The 6,041-nt window shown below is 34.7% G+C and overlaps 1 long non-coding RNA gene across 1 annotated transcript; it reads left to right on the forward strand.

Annotated features, from left to right (window-relative positions):
* The first annotated feature begins 746 nt into the window (after positions 1-746).
* Positions 747-1,305, forward strand: LOC116167555. The gene is made up of 3 exons (XR_004144567.1): positions 747-1,077; positions 1,138-1,231; positions 1,290-1,305. It is a non-coding gene; the product is annotated as an uncharacterized LOC116167555 (long non-coding RNA).
* Positions 1,306-6,041: the final 4,736 nt, after the last annotated feature.

Consider the following 6,041-nt stretch of genomic DNA (forward strand, 5'->3'; position numbering starts at 1 on the left):
AATAGTAACTTTCTATTCTTAACTATTAAAAAACCACATCATAGTGCCTCTTCTCAAACCATTTCACGATGGATTAAAAATACTTTAGGTAATGCTGGTATTGACACAAAAAGTTTTAGTGCACATAGTACTCGACATGCAGCGGCCTCTGCTGCTAGTAGGGCAGCAGTACCCATTGATTCCATTCGTGCTGCAGCAGGGTGGAGTAAGCGATCGCAAGTATTTGCCAAATTTTATAATAGGCCATTAGTGGATTATAGTTTTAGTGAATCAGTGCTCGGTAATGTAAATAGATAGTCTTATAAACTAATGATATTTATAGTTTTAATCTGTAAAATTATTGTGAAGAAATATTTTGAAGAAGTTAAAGGTTTACACATGTAGTATATGTAATGAAGTTCTCCATTATTTTGGGTTCGTTGTAAATTCTTAGGATATAAAAGGAACCACAAATGTTTATTAAATTTGCCACGATAAAAATCTCAGGAGGTGGGATAATTTCATTAGGTTCTCATTTGGCATTAATAAAAGAAAGTTATTTATAGAGCAAGTTAAAAGTTTCCGTCACTAGCAAAATAAAGGAAGAAAAATTGCAAACAAAAGCTTTTTAATTATCTACTTGCTTTCACATAAAAGGAAAATTAAATATCGGATTCAGTATTCGGTACTTAAACAAGCAAGTTGCATAATACCCCGCACATCTGGCCATATGATTGGTTTTACAATTTATTAGTATAATTGCGCCGAAAGGCAGTTGTTAAGTTCGGGTTTTAAATTGACGTAAATCAAAACATGGGAAAGGTTATCTTAGACAAACACAAAACATAAATCTTAGCTCTTGGCACGAAGAATGCGGGTCTGGTCCGAAGAAGACGGAGAACTGGAACAATCGGATGACTCTGAAGAATCGGAAGAAATTAAACGTAATGGGGACGATACTGGTCTCGTACAGTTGGCGGTACTTTTGTATACGTATACAAAAAAAACCCTATAAAGTTATGGTTAAAATAAAATTATATTATTACATTGGCAATTTCGCTTACCTCAATTCAGAGGGTTTCACACGTAATTTGGATGGTAAGTAAATCGTTTTCTTTTCTACAATATCCAATTAATGATCTTAAGCTTTTCTTTTAGCAGCGCAAAGAAACGGATGTCGTACAACTGAATAATCCCCAAAATGGGCAATGGAATAAATTTGCTTCAAAACAGCAATCCAAAAAACGTAAAGGTGCTATTTAATCCCTTTTACGGATACGATTAAAAAAACTAATAATCTATATTTTTAGCAACACTCTACTGCAGTGGTACAAGTTCGCACGCGAAAATCAATCGGAATAATGTCCAAAATTTCCTAAGAAAACACGCATATCGCTCAGACAAGGCCAACAAGAATTGTACTGATATTGCATTTATTTGTAATACTTTACATTATTTGATGTTTTTATTAAAATGAATTAACTTCCTAAAATGAACTGTTACAAATTTTCTAAAAGGCGATCGATTTCGGGTTTTCTATCTACCCATCATCAGGCCATGCTAAAATATCACATGAATTACAGTTGAACATAAAATTAAAGTTATTACCGTCATTTGAATTATATATAAAGCAGCAACATTGATTAAAATTGGATAAAAGTGTTAAAAATTTTACATTAATGAAGACGAAGGTACATCGGAATATCTTGACTAGGAATCTCTGTAAAAATAAGTAAAGTGAAAACGGGCATGTATGTGTGAGTGTGTGTGTGTAAATGTGTATAGTTGTATGTTTGAATATTATGTGAAATACCTTATATGGCAGCAAATATAAAATTTATAAAATTTTTGTTTCTTAAAAACGCATGTTGAAAGTATGGTTATTATTTATGACAGGAGAAAAATTATAGGTTATGGTAACCTTCATAGGCGTGCGGTATGACATGGGCGTAGCATGTGGTGGGTATCTGGTTGTAGGTTATGTATTAGTGTTCTTGGATTGGTGTAATGTAATTGTAAATGTGTGAGTATGGGAAAATAGTGTTTTCATTGAGGAGAGTGTGAGGGTTTTGTGTTTTGTGTTTCTCTATTTCGTAGTGTTCGAGTATATTGAGTTTTGAATAGCTATTGCAGGGGTGTAAAAGGTATGTATGTTTTAAGTCGGTGTTGTGTTTGTGTTCGAGGAGGTGTGTGCCAACCGCTGATTTAGGTCTGTTGGCTATGTGTTCTTTGAATCGTGTAGAAATATTTCTGGTAGTTAGTCCTATATAATAGGCTTCACAGTCTTTACACTGAATTTTGTATATGCCTGACTTGGTTAAGGGATTCTCTTTGGGTTTATTATTTGATAGTATTTTAGATAGGGTTGGGTGTGATTTGGAAATTATAGAAATTTTGTGTTTGTTAAGTGTTTTGTGGAGGTTTTTGTGGTATTCAGGGTGGAATGGGATGGAAATGTATTTGTTTTTAGTGGAAGCGTGTGGGTAAATGTGTTGTAGTGTCTGTTTTTTTAGTGTTTTGTGGTATATTTTGTTTATGTATTCTGGGGTGTATTAATTATTGTGTCCTATAAGTTTTATGATATTAAGTTCTTTATGATAACTATTTTGATCTAGGGGGGTGTAAATGAGTCTGTTGAACAGGTAGTTGAAGGCGGAGGTTTTTATTTGAGGTGAGTGAAAGGAATTGTGTGGTATGATAATATCTGTGGAGGTGGGTTTTCTGTAAATTTCGTATGTAATGTCATTGGAATGACATTGGAATGAGAGTGAGGTCTACAAAGTTAATTTGGTTATTGTTTTCGATTTCTATAGTGAATTTTATGTTGGAGACTTTATTAATATTTTGGTGAAATTGGTGTATTGATGTGATGTCCTTTTTCCAGAAGCAAAGTATATCATCCACATATCTAAACCAGGCCAAAACATTGTCGTATTCAGGGAGTTTTTCTATTTGTTTTTCTAGGTTGTCGATGAAAATATTGGCGAGTAGGCCACTGATTGGGGAACCCATTGGGAGACCGTCTTCCATTTTGTATGTACAATCGTTAAAGTTAAAGAAATTCTGTTCTGTAGTGAGTTGAGTTAATGTAATTAGGTTTTCGATGTCTAAGGGAGATAGATTGTATTTACTTACTAAGTCACTATTGTTGTATAATAATTCTGTGATTAATTCGAGTGTTTTTTGTATGGGGATGTTGGTACGGTGTGCGGTAAATTCGCCCCGGAAGACTCGCCCCGGTAAATTCGCCCCCGAAAATTCGCCCCCGGAATATTCGCCCCCAAGTAAATTCGCCCCCGGAATATTCGCCCCAAGTAAATTCGCCCCCAACAAATTCGCCCCCGGAATATTCGCCCCGACAAATTCGCCCCCGGAATATTCGCCCCGACAAATTCGCCCCCGTAGCATTCGCCCCATAACATTTATTAACCCTCGGAAGTAATAGGTTGGTTTAAATTAATTAAATAAATATTTGCAAAAATTACGATATTTGGAACTCAATACGGCGAGACTGACAACTCGAAATTGTTCATATTCAATCGTCTTTCACCTGTAAAAGGCTGATTCAACGGTTCAACGTCAACCGTGTGTTTACAATACATTTTACAACAAATTGCGTTTACAAAGGAGTCTAATTACTCAGCCATTTATGGATGTATTGAAATGTTTTTGGCATCAATGTATAAACAAAGGATGATTCTTTCTTTAGACTTACATTTGAAAATTGGCCCAGATTTGATGTAAATTTGTGTTGAAAAACACCAACATTGATGAAGTTTGCTGAAGTATCAAATCATAATTAAAATAATCTAAAAAAATCTAACTCGAAACATCCCATTTCTTTAAAATATAAAAAAAAGTTTGCTTATATATTTATTAGTGAAGTAGTAATTAGTCTGCTATACGGTACTGTTGTACTCGTTCCAAATTCAGCCCGTCGGATCAGCTTTAAATTTGAGAATTTTGGTAAAAAAATGTGCAAATGCCATAAAAGTTTTAAAGTGTCCAAAGTATCCACTAGAGATCAAAAAATGTTGAACGTTGACCATTTACCAAAAATTTAGTAAATACTTTGTCCTACTATTATTATGTAAGTATAAAAATGACAATACGGATTACTGATGCTATAAGAGTTCCATTTTTGCTGTTGTCAGTTTGATTTTCAGATTTTTGTATTTACTTTATTCAACCTTATCTTAATTACCTATTCATATTTTAGTTAACAGCTATTTGAGTGCTATTATTCTACCCCCTTTATATACACAGTTATTACAAAAAAAATTAAAATTAAACAACATTCATTTTATGAACTGCTGGCCTTGTTACCTCCAAGGATTAATAAATCTTATGGGGCGAATCCTACGGGAACGGAATCACCGGGGGCGAATTTGTCGGGGGCGAATTTGCCGGGGGCGAATTTTCCGGGGCGAATCTTACGGAGGCGAATAGTCCGGAGGCGAATTTACTTGGGGGCGAGTTTTCTTGGGGGCGAATCTTTCTGGGGCGAATAGTCCGGGGGCGAATTTACTTGGGGGCGAGTTTTCATGGGGGCGAATATTCCGGGGGCGAATTTTCAGGGGCGAATTTACCGGGGCGAATTTTCGGGGGCGAATCATCCTACAATCGTTGGTACCTATACAAATTGGTGATATCAAATGAGACCATAATAAAGTTTTGATTAGTCGGTACAATGTTTTGTATTTGTTTTATGAGTTTGTACGAGTTGGGTATGGAGCGAGGAGAGGTGTATTTTATAATATGTGTGAAAAGGTGGTTAATGAATTTGGCAATTTTTTGGGTTGGTGAGTTAATACTGGAGGTAATAGGGCGAATGGATTTTTCCGCTTTGTGTAGTTTTATGAGGCTGTATAGGATTGGGGTTTTAGCGTTTCTATTTTTTAATTTTATGATATCTGAGTCGAATTTCAAGAGTGTGGGTCGACAAACAGACAGTGTTTTGTTAACTTCTTCAATAAATTTCTTTGTAGGGTTAGATTTTAGTTTGATTATGTTATTGGTTTGAAAAAATATTTCGGTTTTGTTAATATAATCTTCCTTAGTGATAATAACTAAACCTGCATTTTTGTCGGCCGAAGTTATGATAATGTTGTTATTTTCAATTTTTTGTTTTATAGACTTTATAGTGTTAAATATTTGAATAGAGTTAGGTGGGGTGTTTTTGCCCTTCACGTTACTAACCTTTCGATTAAGGATATTTCCGATGTCCTTTTTGATGTTGGTTAGATTTGGGTGATTGTAGTAAAATTGTGATTCTATATCTATAGCTAACATATGTTTAGAAGGCTTCTTTGGTGGTGGTGCAAATTTGTGACCCAGATCGAAAAGTTTTATTTCTTCATTGTTGAAATGGATGTCGGTTAAATTTGTTATCCTTTTTGGAAAAATATGTGGTATTGGTTGTTCTTCGGGTGGGTTGTTCTGTGTACGTTGTCGATAGGTTTTCTTGGTTAGATTTTTCGTGTTATAGATGAGTTTTTTTAATTTCTTCTTCCTTTTGTAGTCCAATTCCATATTTATGTCTATAATTAAGTCGGTCATGTCTTGTATCAAAGTGTCGAATTCTAGAGGGTGAAGTATTTGTGAAAGATGTCGATATAGGAATTTTAGTTTTAGGTGGATGAGGTTTTGGGTTTTGAATTGTTTTTTTATTTCTTTACGTAGGAGAGTCATATGAATATTGTGGGCTTCTAGGGGGTTGAATAAAATACACCTCCTCGCTCCATACCCAACTCGTACAAACTCATAAAACAAATACAAAACATTGTACCGACTAATCAAAACTTTATTATGGTCTCATTTGATATCACCAATTTGTATACCAACATCCCCATACAAAAAACACTCGAATTAATCACAGAATTATTATACAACAATAGTGACTTAGTAAGTAAATACAATCTATCTCCCTTAGACATCGAAAACCTAATTACATTAACTCAACTCACTACAGAACAGAATTTCTTTAACTTTAACGATTGTACATACAAAATGGAAGACGGTCTCCCAATGGGTTCCCCAATCAGTGGCCTACTCGCCAATAT

The sequence above is a fragment of the Photinus pyralis genome, unplaced genomic scaffold (genome assembly GCF_008802855.1).
Source record: "Photinus pyralis isolate 1611_PpyrPB1 unplaced genomic scaffold, Ppyr1.3 Ppyr1.4_LG4, whole genome shotgun sequence".
Classification (NCBI taxonomy): domain Eukaryota; kingdom Metazoa; phylum Arthropoda; class Insecta; order Coleoptera; family Lampyridae; genus Photinus; species Photinus pyralis.